At 33.3% G+C, this 15,013-nt stretch overlaps 1 pseudogene; it reads left to right on the top strand.

Moving 5' to 3' along the window:
* The first annotated feature begins 11,349 nt into the window (after window positions 1-11,349).
* LOC149213016 (uncharacterized) lies at window positions 11,350-12,093 on the top strand (annotated as a pseudogene).
* The last annotated feature ends 2,920 nt before the right edge of the window (window positions 12,094-15,013 follow it).

The following is a 15,013-nucleotide window of genomic DNA, read 5'->3' as shown; positions in this document are numbered from 1 at the left end:
ATAAAATTCATGCATTTTAAATCAGCCAAAGATGTTAAGGAAAAAGTAGAGAATAGCTATGAAGGTGACGAAAGCAAAGCTCCAAACTTGTAGGATGGGGTTTGAGAGCTTCAAAATGAAAGAAGATGAATATATTGGAGAGTATTTTCGAAGGGTTGAAACAACAATAAATTTGATCAAGAGCATAGATGAACAATTTGAAGATGAGGTCATTATCCTAAAAATATTGAGGTCTTTACCAGCAATATTTAACCCAAGGTTTTTGTGTTATGAAACTAGCTCACAAAAAGATAGAAAATATAGTTCTTCAAAATCAGCCTCTTCTAGGGGGAAGCCTCCTTTACATTACACAAATGAACAATTCTTGAATGATACAAATGACAAGACCTCCTTTCTATATATAGGAGTCTAAGGGGTCCCAATACAATTAGAGACTACATAACAATAATATTGTAGGGGCACAACAATAACAATAGTGGGCTTCTATGGGGAATAATAATAACAACATGGGAAATATATCGGCACAATAATACAATAAGGGGGTTGCACTATTAACAATAAGGGGTTACACTAGTAGTATAGGGACCTAACATGCCCCTCTCCTTCAGAAAGTGTTGTCGTCAACGCTTGAGTAGATGTGGATGCTTCTGTATAAAATTCTCATCCTCCCATGTGGAATCTTCAGTGGGTAAGTTCTTCCACTTGATGAGATACACTAAAATTGATTGATTTCGTAGATGTCGATTTCTTGTTTTGGCGACTGCTTCTGATTCCAATACGATTTTTCCTTCCTCGTCGATTTATGGAAATATTGTTTTAACTGCGATCTTCTCACCTATAACCTTATTTAAGCATGAAACATGGAAAACTGGGTGCATCCGGGAAGATGTAGGAAGCTCCAATTTGTTTGCCATAGTACCAATCTTTTGTAACACCTTGTACAAACCATAATAATTTGGTGATAATTTATTATTTGTCTTAGCATGCTTGAGGGACATTTATATGTATGGTTGTAGTCATAGAAATACCTAGTAACCTACATCAAAACCTCTTTCATTGCGATGTTGATCTGCCTATTGTTTCATTCTATTTTATGCCAAAGTGAGGTTATCCTTTAAGAGTTTGAAAACTTGTTGTTGATGCTCGATGTGATCTTCCACTACTTGAGCCTTAGATTTTTCTTTTAAAGATGATGTGATGGATGGTGGAAGATATCCATAAGGTGCCATAAATGGGTTCATTTATGCTATAGTATGGAAGGAAGTGTTATACCACCATTCAAACATAGGAAACCACTTGACCCATTGTGTCTTTTTATCAGATACAAAGAATCAAAGATATTCTTCCAAACATTTGTTCACTTTCTTAGTTTTCCCATGAAATTGAGGATGATAAGATGAACTATGAGCTAAATGAGTACCCAAATATTCCACCTCTTTTACTCCAAAGAAGCATTTGGAGCTTTTTGCATCTAATTATTTCTCCTCCAATAGTTTGAGCACCCTATCAACATGTTGAACATGATCCTTCCAATACTTGTTGTAGATTAGTATATCACGAAAAAATACTAACACAAATTTTATAAGGAAGGGTATGAAAATGTAATTCATCAGAAGTTGAAATGTAGAAGGCAAATTGGTAAGGCCAAAGGGCATGATCAAAGATTCATAATGACCCTCATGAGTTCTAAATGTTGTTTTTGCAATTTCTTCAGTGTTCATTTTGATTTGATGATATATTGAACGAATATCCGACTTGGTAAAGTAAATTTCTCCTTGTAATTCATCCAATAATTCATCAATGATAGGAATGGGAAATTTATCTTTAATAGTAAGCTTGTTGAGCTCCATATAATCTAGACACATGCACCATGATCCCTCCTTCTTGTGTACCAATACCACTGGAGCAGAGAAAGAAATTTGACTAGGTTGAATTATACCAACCTCTAGCATTTCTGCAACCATATGTTCAATTTCACTCTTTTGGGCATATGGATATTTGTAAGGCCTCATGTTTGGGGGAACACTTCCTGGAATCAAATGAATAGCATGCCCATGATCACAAATAGTTGGGAGGCCTTTTGTAGTCTCAAATACCTTGGAATGATTTACCAAAACGTTTTGGAGATCTGGAGAAATAAATGATTTCGATGTGGGAACCTCTAGTGAACATAATTGTGAAATTACGCTTAGTTGTTCTTTCTTTAGAAGCTTTTTCATGTTGTTAGAGCTGATTATATTTCCTAGTTTCCTTGAGATACCCCTTAATTCAAATTCATTTCCTCCCCAAAAAAATTCAAGAAACGTTCTTCAAAATTAAAAGCTATTATACCCAAAGATTGTAGCCATTGGACTCCTAGTACAACATCTGCACCACCCATTCGAAGGGAAAGCATTGGACTATTCAAGACATATTTTCCCATGGATATCTTGATATTATGGCACTTTATAGAGCAATTTATGGTTCCTCCATTTGCAGCCATTACTTGAAACTTTGGTGCTGGATATAGGAATCAATTCAATTCCTTGGCTATCTTACAAGAAATAAAATTATGGGTACTACCCAAATCAATTAACACTATTATATTTTTCTTCTTGATATTCCCTTCTATCTTGAGAGTTTGAGGAGTGGTAGTTCCTGTTAATGCATTACAAGATATGGTCTCATTCATTTCTTCTTTCTCTGGGATTGGTTCCTTGTGTATATCCTCTTCTTTTGACATTTCCTGTTCCTTTTCTTTCTCATCTTCCCCATCTATGTAAATTAATTTCTTCTCAACACACTTATGACCTTTAATGTATTTTCTATCACAATTGTAACAATTCCCTTTTTCTCTCTTTTCTTCCTATTGTTTTGGTGTCAACCTTATAGGTGGTGAAAGGCTTGGAGCAACAAAAGTTCCATCTTTATAGTTATGAGTGGCAGGCTTCCTTGTTTCCATAATTGTGCTTTAAATTTTTCCTGCCAACTTGTATGCCTTCTCTAATGAATCAGGTTCCCAAAGGCGAACCTCATGTTGGATGTTATCATTTAAAGTCCCTATGAAGGCTTCAATCCTATGCTTCTATGGAATATCATTTACCCTTATATTCAATTTTTGCAAGTCCTCAATGTGCTCTGTCATTGAACCCTTTTGTTTGAGATTTATCAATTGGCCAAAGAAGGTGTTTCTCTTTGTATCGTCATAATGTGCTATCATTTCCTCCGTGAAAACTGACCAGGTGACAAGATGTTTACAAGAACAAATCCCTCTATGCCATACAAACTGATTCTCTTCTAAATATAAATATGCAATACATACCTTTTGTGTGTTTTGCACATTATGTATATCAAAATATTTCTCCATTTGTAATATCCATGTTACGAGATCCTTGTCATCAAACTTCCTCATATCTATCTTTGGAATATGATGGGTCTTCACTCCAATGTTAGATTCTATGAAATCATGATTAAAATTACTTTTGTTCTCATCGTGAGTTTCCTCGACTACCTTTTCGCCATTAGGAGGCCTTTCATAGCAGCTTTGTCCCACCTTCCTTCAAACCCTCCATGTCTTTCTTCAAATATTACATGGCTTTCTTCCAATATGCTCCTATACCATCGATACTAGCTTCCATGGCATAGATAAAACTATTTATCTTAGCTTCGATAACATTCTTCAAATCATCCATCCAATTTTGACTACTAGGTGTTTCTATTTTCTTAATCTAAGTCATTATTTTTCTTGCTTTTAGGATCTCAATATTGAATTTGTTGTATCCCTGAAAGTTTAGATCTCCAAGGTCTGGAATTATGACCTGTGGTAGCCCTTTGCATCCTCCTTCCAATTCCACTAGTCTAATTGGTTGGATTCTCCAAGAAAGAGATGCCCAATCTCCCAAGATGACCTAATTATATACTTTTTTAGTAGATATAATTTGTACAAAGTGCCACGTGTCACATTTTTGACCTTCGGATCTGAAAACAATACACAGATAAGTACAATTTGTCTTCTTTCTATAACTTCTTATGAAATTTAAATCTGAAGCTCAGAGAGAAAGTTATGACAATTGTCCCAAGGTCACCTGTTTGGAATGTAATTTGGGAGCCTGCAAAAACCCTAAATGTATTAGACCATATATCTGAAAATATAGAAAAACAAGATCTGAAATTCAGGTCCGAGCTTCCCCAAGGTTTCATCTCAAATTGGTTTTAATTTCAGAGTTTGAACATTCTTAGAAATAAAATTATAGTGAAACTGCCACGATGACTTGTTTGAGATGGAATTCTGGAGCTTGCAAAAACCATAACTTCCTCAAATCATATATCCTAACATATAGTGAGACAAGATTTGAAATTTGTACTCGAGGTTTAGAATGATTTTGTCTCAAATGGGTTTTTTTTAGCTTTTGAAACTTTGTAGCAAAAAAATTTATAGCGAAAATGCCATAATTCCCTGTTTGGAGTAGCAAAACCTTAGAATCCAAAGCTCTGATACCAATGTTATGAAACCGGCTGACAGAAAGATAGATAATGTAGATCAACAACTTCAAAATCAACCTCTTCGATGGGGAAACCTCCTTTAAATTACACAAATCAACAATTATTGGATGATACAAATGAAAAGGCCTCCTTTATATATATAGGAGTGTAAGGGATCCCTACAATTAGAGCCTACATAACAATAATATTATAAGGGCACAACAATAACAATAGTGGGCTTCTATGGGGCATAATAATAACAACATGGGAAATATATGGGCAAAATAATGCAATAAGGGGGTTAGACTAATAACAATAAGGTGTTACACTAGTAGTATCTTGACCTAATATTCTACTATTGAGGAGATGTATGACTTGAGCACTCTTACTATGGAGCAATTTCATGGAATTATTACAGCTTATGAGATGCACATTGTAGAAGAGAAACCTAAGTCTAGATAAGAATAATTCAAGGCCTCTAAGAAGGTCAAGGATCTTACCAAAAATCTCAAGAAAATTCTAAAGAAAATCAAGGAAGAGGAAGATTATTCTAGTAGTGAATCTGATGAAGAATTTTCTCACTTTTCCAATAAATTAAAGAGATTTTCTGAAAGGATATAGGTAGGCTTCCCTTAAAGTGCTTTGAATGTGGAGAAGTTGGACATTTCACTGCAAAGTGTCCACATAAAAGAAGTGAAAAGGAGGAGATGAAGAGTGAGGATAAAACTCAGAAATATTGAAAAGGTAAAGCCCAAAAGAGAAGGAGCTACTACTCAAAAGAATAAAGTGATACTTCAAAAGAAAGCAATTAAAAACCTCATCTGAAGAAGGGCACAATGAATGTGTTCTTATGGATTTTGAGTCTAAATATGTTGAGGATCGAGAGATTGATTATGAAGGTGAGCTGATTATTACACGTGATGAGTTAAGCAAGGCTAGAAACAAAAAAAAATAGCTAAAGGAAGAAATATCAAAACTAAAGGAGAATAAGCCTCCATACGTTGATTGTTCTCTTAAGACCGAGTTGCATGAACTTGAGATATTCAAAGAAAATTTTCTGCAACTAATTGTGGTTCAACAAAACAATTTGGCTGAGTCAGAAAGAGAAAATGAGCCTTTGAAGTGGAATATTGATGTAGATCCAATTACATCCGCCCATGCAGAAGACATCATCTACTTAAGGAGAGAATTGGAAGAGGAAAACATGAAAGAAAATGTGCTCACCAATCATCTAGAAGAATGGAAAGAAAATCGTCACAAACTTGAGGAATAAATTGTTGCATTAAGGCCAATCTATCAAAAGAAGAAACTAAAGCATGTCTAAACAAAAAAATTATGATGGGATTTGAAACCTTACAAGATATTCTCAACATGCAAAGGTCATCGAAGGAAAAAAATGGTTTTGGCTTCAAGCGTTCTCTAAAGAATGTCAAATATCAACCAACTACCAATTATGCAGATGCTTTGAAAGGAAAGGAAAACCAAGCAAATGTTGCAGCAACCAACAAGATTGTGAAAAATAATGGAGGTAAAATCAAATCAACAAAAAATCAACAAGTGAAGCAACGAAGATACTCAAATTTCACTCATCCATCATGGCAAGAAAAAGTTAGGCATCCTACACTATTTTATGGTTATTATTTTGCATGTAATAATTTTGGGCATAAGGCGATAAATTGTAGGTTTAAGATGTTTCCTAAAAGAAATGTTTATAGATCAAGAGTTTCTCATGTACCAAACAATTTACATGCTAATGGAAATAATTCTTTTGCTCCACTAATGAATGAGATCGAGTGTTTCATATGCAATAAATTTGGTCAAAAAGCTTGTGAGTGTAGATCTATCTTTCCAAAATCTTTCATGCAACACACACATGAGAAATATAATCAGTAGAAATTTGTGAGAAGATGGAAGAAGAAGGCTCAAAATTCTAAAAATTGTGAGCTTGATTTGATAGCTCATGATCAACATGAGAAATGTTTGATTGATAGTGGATGCTCCAAACATATGACCGGTGATAAGAGAAAAGTCCTATATCTAAAAGAGAAGAAAAAAGGCAATCTCAGTTTTTGAAATGATGCAATATTTCCCATCAAAGGGAAAGGAATAGTTAGATTGGATAGGATCACCAAAGCTCAAATTGTGCTCTATATTGATGGTTTAAAGCAAAATCTCCTTAGTGTGTGCCAGATATGTGATAATGGGCATGAGGTGAATTTCAGATGTAAAGAATGTGAGATTAGAAATGCGAAATCAGGAAATTTGGTGGAAAAGGCCATTAGAAGTGACAACAACATGTATATTTTTTATGACACTACACTCATTTGTTGCATGAGAAAAATATAAGAATATTGACTATGGAATAGAAGATTGGGTCACGTTAATTTTGATAATCTAATCAAAATTATCAATATTGGAGAAGTTAGAGGACTACCAAGGTTGGCTAAACCAGATAACACAATATGCAAGTCATGTGAATTTGGGAAACAAGCAAGAGTGCATTAGGGAGTTCACTAAAAGTAGACCAATAGAGCTAGTGCATACAGATGTATGTGGCATTACAAGGAAGAAAATTCCAAGAGGTGAGAGATATTTCATATTATTTGTTGATGAATATGAAGATTTCAAAAAATTTAAGTATTTTACGGAACTTGTGGAAAATGAAGTTGACTTGAAGATAAAATGTCTTAGATCTGATAGAGGAGGTGAGTTCATGTCTAAGGAATTTGATGATTTTTGTGACCAACATGGGATCAATAGGCAATACGCCATACCTATAACACCAAAACAAAATGGTGTAGTGGAGCAGGAAAATAGGTTGATCTAAGATATGGCACGAGCTATGTTATATGAATATGGTGTGTCAGATACATTTTTGGGAGAAACAACTCAAACAAAATTATATTTGGCGAATAGAGTTCTTCTTATGCCAAATAGTGAAAAAATTCCATATGAGTTGTGGAAAGGAAGACCAACAAAATTTGACCTCTTCAAAATATCTGGGAGAAAATGCTACATCAAGAGGATGAAAGAAAAACTTGGAAAGTTCAAACCAAGAGCTAATGTAGGCATACTCCTTAGCCATTCCTTAAAGAGCAAGGGATACAAATGGTACAACAAGAGAACCAAAACAGTAATTGAAGGTATTGGTATTGTTTTTGATGAAAATTTGCCTAAATATAACGATTCCAAATATGTTGTAGCTGATCATGATTTCATAGAATATTAAGATCAAGAAATTTCTGACAGGGATGAAGAAGAGGAAGAAGGAAGGAGGACCTCCACTTCAAAGAAAGCTCCACCAAGTCACATTCAAAATAATCAACGATGAAGTCAAATTATTGGGAACAAAGAGCTTGGAGTGTAAGTAAGGAGAAAATTATTGGATAGTTTCAATCAAGCACATTATGCATTATTATCTCAAATAGAGCCCAAAAACTTCAGTGAGGCTAGAGAAGATGAAAACTGGGTTAAGGTAATGAATGAAGAGTTAGAGAATATTGAGAAGAACAATACATGGGAGCTTGTGCCAAGGCCAAAGGACAAAAATATCATTGGAACCAAGTGGGTGTTCAAGAATAAGATAAATTAAGAGGGCAAGGTGGTAAGGAACAAAGAAAAACTTGTGTGCAAAGGGTATACTCAAGTAGAAGGTATTAACATTGATGAAACTTGTACATTTTGTTGGGCCACCAAATTAATATACACTTTCACTCCATTTTCACCTTTATTCTCATCTTTTCACCTCATTTCATCACATTATCATTACATAACCCTATATTTCCATTACCATATGGGTTCATATTTTCATTTTTCAAAGTTACTTATTTTATGTATTTAAAGTGAATTTATGATTAAAATTTAGAAAAACGACATGTATTTTCTTATACCTAAAGGTGGAATGAGTTTGGTGACATGTGTAGGTGATTTGGAAGGCTCCAAGACTCAAATTCAAATTCGAAGGTGGTAAGGAACAAAGCAAGACTTGTGTGCAAAGTGTATACTCAAGTAGAAGGTATTAACTTTGATGAAACTTTTACATTTTGTTGGGCCACCAAATTAACATACACTTTCACTCCATTTTCACCTCTATCCTCATTTTTCACCTCATTTCATCACATTATCATTACGTAACCCTAGTTCAAATTTTCATTTTCCAAAGCTAATTATTTTATGTATTTAAAGTGAATTTATGATTAAAAGTTAGAAAAATAACATGTATTTTCTTATACCTAAAGGTGGAATGAGTTTGGTGACATGTGTAGGTGATTTGGAAGGTTCCAAGACACTCTTATGTGGCCTCCAAGGCTCAAATTCGAATTATCTTGAAGATTTTGAGGATATTTGGGATACGGGTCAAGCATATCTCATGGATAAAAATCATGGATAAAGGAATATGTGTCTCATATTGGTTGTAACCATATGAAGGATTTGTGGATCTAGGAGGGATAGTGGATCTCCATTAATGAGTTAGTTACTTATGTTTTTGTATAAATAGGAGTACCTCCTCCATTCCAAGGGGAGGACTCTTGGAGCATGTATCCTAACTTATGATGGAATAGAATAAAGTTTTATTTCTACAATTTTAGATATAAATTGTCTTGATGTAGTCTACGAATTTATGGAATAGTTTGTCACTTTGTTCTTAAGGGAATTGAGGTCACTCTAAAAGGATCAAAGAAACATTTTATTTCATTATAGATTTTATTTTCATTTAATTACTTATATGTTTGAATATTTTTCAATATTAATGAATGAATTTTAGTTTAAATCTTATCAGCATGTGAAGGGACAAACAAGGGTATAAGTTAGGCTCTCTTCCTATTTGATATGAGTAATAACTGAAATTCATTCTCTTTTTATAGTTTCAAGTTATTTCTAAATTCTTGATCATTGATGCTTATGAATGAGTTGAGTTATAATCAACATATGAGGGAATAACCACTTCTAAGTTAGGCTCTCCTTCTATTTGGTTTGAACAATTATTAAAGTTCATTTCCTTTTCTTTATTTCAAGTTATTTTTAAGTTGATGCAATGGTAATGTTGTTGGAATAGAACTATGAGGAAGGACAGCTACGACCTCCTAAGTTAGGAGCCCCTCATCTTGCTTTCTATGCATCACATATTGTTGCTCTTTAGTTTCTCTTCTTGAGGACAGTACTATGGGGAAGGACAACGAGGACCTCTTGAATTGGGAGCCTCTTCCTTTGCTTGTTGCATCTTGAACTAGAAATGTTTTAGTTTTAGAAGTTATTTTTAATATGCATTTCCATTCTAAACAAACCTCCTACAACAGTCTCATCAAAGGTCCCATATATTTTGGTTTGCATCTAAGTTTACGAGATCCCCAGTTTGACAAATTAAATGACAGGGATTTAACTGATAATTAAATCACCCAACATTTTTGGCACCTCTACCAGGGAAGAAAACTTTGATGTAACTAAGTTAGGAGGATTTTTTAGGAAACATTTTCTTTTAAGGTCATTTTCATTTGGGGTTAGATGCATTTAGGAATTCTTCATTTAAGTTTATTTTCATTTGCATATAGAGAGCATAGAACATTAAAATCAAGAACCCCATTCATTAAAAAATAAAAAATAAAAACAAAATAAAAATCCAATTGCAGAAAAAAGTTTTGAAGAGCTTCATGCTATGATAGTTGAAGAAAATAAAAAACCTAAAGATGACATTCAAAATTGGTTTCAACTAGTGAGTCTTCATGATCGTGTCCAAGAACTCAATAGGGTTTACATTTCAAACTTGGATATGAGTCTACTCATGGTCTTGTTGTGCAAATGGATACATTTGAAATTCTCTTGTACTTAAGAGAATGTTTGATTTCTTTTTCAATAGAATAAGACTAACAAATAAAAAACAAGTTTTTGTGATTTTTAGGATAAATTCGCGATTTTGTGGTACAATAAGAGTCCCACATCTATTGATCCTTGGCAGGAAAAAATTAAATAAAAACGATTGTGAACGAAGAGCACAAGCAAAGGTGGAAGAATGATAGTTCTAGGTTGGAGATAGATTCTTTTCATATTATATTTTGCATCCAAATTTTTAAAAGAGAGGAATCAACTAATAAAAACTTTGCTCTCCTCCTGCGCTTTGTGTGACCTAAAGGACCAGAAAAAGAATTTTCATGTTAGTATATATTTTGTTAAAAAAAATTTGATTCTTTTGTTTCATTATTTGTTTCTTTTAATATATATATATATATATATATATATATATATATATATAACATAAATTTTTTTAAATGTTTCATTAAATTTTAAATGGAACATAACTTTTTTTTTTAATGTTTCTTTTTATTTATATATATAATTTAAAAGTGAATGGAACATATGTAAATTAAAGAAAAAGGAAAAAAAAAAGATTTGTTTGTTTAAATGAATTTGAAAAGAAAACAAAGATATCATAAAAAAATTAGGAGATTAATTAAAAATAAAATAGATTTGTTTGTTTAAACAAATTTGAAAAGAAAGCAAAGACATTGTAAAAAAAAAAAAAAAAAAAAAAAAAAAAAAAAAACATTTTTTTGGATAGATTATTTTAAAAATTAAAAATAAAATTTAATTAATTAATTAAAAATTTAATTTTAATAAATAATAAAAAATTGAAAAAAATTATTATTAAATTTTTTTTATGGCCCATGCTCTGCCCATTTGCTATTGAAGCTACACACCTTGTGGATAGATTGATGGCATTGGTTCTGTAATTATTTTTACATATCTTTCCACGATTCCCCTAAAAACAGATGTGATTCAGAAACTTGCAACATCTCCTAGTTTGGTAACCATGGTTTGAATGCGATTTACTGGGAAATATAGCTTATCATAAAGAGATTGAAAGCTAGTTTGCATGGCAGATTTTGATGAAATATGAGGGTAAAGAAGCAAAAGAAAAACCAGAGAACTGTGAGGTTTTACAAAGCCTGCTTTGCATTCAGGGAGCCCTATGGTGTTGAGCATTATGCGATGGCACATTCATTCACCATATGATGGAATGTCATGTCGGCACAGTCAAGGTTTTTGTTACAAGATGTGTCATTAAGGAGCTAAAAAAGTTCAGAGTCATTTTCAGGAATCGTGTTGGCAACTCGTAGACTCACCACAGCAAGGTGCAATCATGAGTCACTTAAAAGTGCTACAGAGTGCCTTGAGGATATGGTTGGTGCAGATAATCTAGAGAACTTCTTCGTTGCAACTTAGAATGGTGGTCTCCAAAAAAAGTTCTGACAAGTTCCAGGCATTACTGTTGTCTCTGTTCAAAAAGAAAAATTACTTGCTTCTTGAACCATCTTCTGAATATCAGCATCAAATTGCTAAGATGACTGAAGCTGAACGCATTCTGAATATCAGCATCAAATTGCTAAGATGACTGAAGCTGAACGCATCCATATGATGGAAGGAGAATTGAAATTGTTGGAAGCCCGTGAGGTAAAGAAGACTGCAACCCAAGCAGATGTCACCAATGCACTTGGAATTTCAGGGGATGAAATGCCAAAGAAAATAGAGTAAAGAGATAGGAGCAATAGTAAGAATATGTTAATAGTGAAAGATTGACCCAGATTCGAAAGGAATAAAGCAAAGGGACCAAATTTGTTATCATGCAAGAAGAAATAAAGATTGAAGGAGGTCCACGCATATGCGTGAGGCCAGCCTTTGGCTTGGCCTTGCGCATATGCGCAGGCCTCCAAACACCACTAAATGACCCAACAGGGGAGGTCTCTTGGAGCATGTATCCTAACTTATGATAGAATAGAATAAAGTTTTCTTTCTACAATTTTAGATATAAATTGTCTTAATGTAGTATATGAATTTATGGAATAGTTTGTCCCTTTCTTCTTAAGAGAATTGAGCTCACTCTAAAAGGATCAAAGAAACATTTTATTTCATTATAGATTTTACTTTCATTTAATTACTTAGACGTGATTTTTCATTACTAATGAATGAATTTTAGTTTAAATCTTATTAGCATGTGAAATGGCAAACAAGGGTCTAAGTTAGGCTCTCTTCCTATTTGATATGAGTAATAACTAAAATTCATTCACTTTTTCTAGTTTCAAGTTATTTCTAAATTCTTAATTTGTGATGCTTATGACTGAATTTTAGTTTAGTTCTAATAATAATATGAGGGAACAACCAAGAGTCTAAGTTAGTCTCTCCTTCTATTTGGTCCGAACAATAATTAAAGTTCATTTTTGTTTCTTTATTTCAAGTTATTTTTAAGTTTATGCAATGGTAATGTTGTTAGAATAGAGCTATGAGGAAGGAAAACCAAGACCTCCTAAGTTAGGAGCCTCTTCTCTTTCTTTCTATACATCACATACCGCTGCTCTTTAGTTTCTCTTCTTGAGGACAGTACTGTGGGGAAGGACAACCTGGACCTCCTGAATTAGGAGCCTCTTCATTTGCTTGCTGCATCTTAAACTAGAAACTTATTAGTTTTACAAGTTATTTGTAATATACATTTCCATTCCTTTTTGCCATTCTAAAAAAACCTCCTACAATAGCCTCATCTCAGGTCCCATTTATTTTGTTTTGCTTCTAAGTTTACGAAACCCTTGGGTTGACAAATTAAATGACAGGGTTTAACAGACAATTAAATCACCCAATACACATCTAGCTAGATTAGATGCAATAAGAATGTTTTTGGATTTTCATGCTTCAGTAAAATTAAAGTTTATCAAATGGATGTTAAACCAAATTTCTTGAATGGTGATCTAGAAGAGGAATTTTATATTGAACAACCTTAAGGTTTTCAAGAATAAGTTAAATCAAGAAGGAAAGGTGGTAAGGGACAAAGCAAAACTTGTGTGCACAGGGTATATTAGCGTAGTAGGTATTGAGTTTGATGAAAATGTTGCACCTATAGCTAGATTAGATGCAATAAGAAAGCTCTTTTCCTTTTGCATGCTTTACAAAAATTAATGTTTATCAAATGGATATTAAATCATATTTCTTGAATGATGATCTAGAAGAGGAAGTTTATATAGAATAACCTAAAGGTTTTTTAGTGGGTGATGATGATAATCAAGTGTGTAGGTTGAAAAAGGTATGGCTTGAACCGAGCTCTAAGGGCATGGTATGCAAAGCTAGACAAACATCTACAATAGCAAGGCTTTAGAAAGGCATCCAAAGACAACAATTTCTATATAATTTGAAGGTGATAATTTTGCAATAATTTTTGTGTATGTAGACGATATTATTTTTGGGAGCGATTTGGAGAAGATGGACCAAAATTTTGCACAAGAAATGAAAAAACAATATGAGATGTCAATTTTGTGTGAGCTTACTTTCTTCCATAGTTTACAATTTATTCAATATGCTAAAGACATTTTCATTTCTTAATCAAAGAATCTTAGAGAGAAATTAAAACAATTTGGGATGGAAGATTGCAAAACAATGTGTACTCCCATGGTAACCGACTGCAAATTGAGTAAAGATGATGAATTACCAGAGGTAAATTAGTCCATGTGCTGTTCCATGATTGGAAGCTTATTGTATCTAACTACTTCTAGACCTAGGATTATGGAAGCTATATGATTGGTCTCAAGTTTTCAATCTAATCCCAAGAAGATTGATCTTAATGCAGTAAAAGGGATCTTCAAGTACCTTAGAGGCACCCTTGGTTATGGATTATTGTATCCAAAAGGTAAACATTTCAATTTGGTTACCTTTACTAATTCTGATTTGGAGGGAAATATTAATGATAGGAAAAGTAATTTAGGAGTAGCTCACTTTTTGGGAGATTGTTTGGTCTCTTGGGCAAGCAAGAAACAAAGTTATATCTCTTTGTTCATTACTAACACTGAATATATAGCAACAACCACTTGTTGTAGACATATATTATGGATCAATAAAACTATTCAAGACATGCATGTTGAGTACGAAAATCCTCTTCCCATCATGGTAGACAACACAGTGCAATAAGCATCTCCCAAAATCTGGTTCTTCATTCCAAGACCAAGAACACACCAATAAAATATCATTTTCAAAGAGAAAAAGTGGTGAACAAAGTTATGAGGTCGGAATATATTGCTTGAAATGAACAAATTTCAAATATCTTCACTAAGACACTTCCAAGGGATAAATTTGAATATCTTAGAGAGCATATGGGTGTTGTGCCTTTTCAAAGGCATTGAAGATTTTTTCATGGAGTTAGCTGTTTTCATATGGATGCCATAGAGAGAAATTTCAGTTGCAAAATTTGGAGAATGGTTGGTGGTTGGTTGTTTGTATGATTTCAAAGAATTATGAATTGTTTACTTGATTATTCTTCTTCATTTCAAGATGAATTACTTCTTCATGTCTATTTCTTGTTCAATATGGTGTGGTCTCAAATATATTGAAGGGGAGTATTTGTTATTAGGGGTAAGTACTTTAGCATTTGCCATGTATCACATTGTCTTATGTACTTTATTTTCCCTTATAGAACCCCTTGACATTGATGTCAAAGGGGGAGAGAGAGTGAGTTGTGTATGTTGTAGAGTCCAAGGACTTCCTTATGTTGACACACTTTTGCCTATATTTCTTCCTTTTT

The sequence above is a fragment of the Pinus tabuliformis genome, chromosome 1_1 (genome assembly GCF_031772625.1).
Source record: "Pinus tabuliformis cultivar Carrire ecotype Pingquan chromosome 1_1, CPIR1, whole genome shotgun sequence".
NCBI lineage: Eukaryota > Viridiplantae > Streptophyta > Pinopsida > Pinales > Pinaceae > Pinus > Pinus tabuliformis.
Note: the sequence above shows the minus strand (reverse complement) of the source record. Positions and strands in the feature narration are given on the sequence as shown.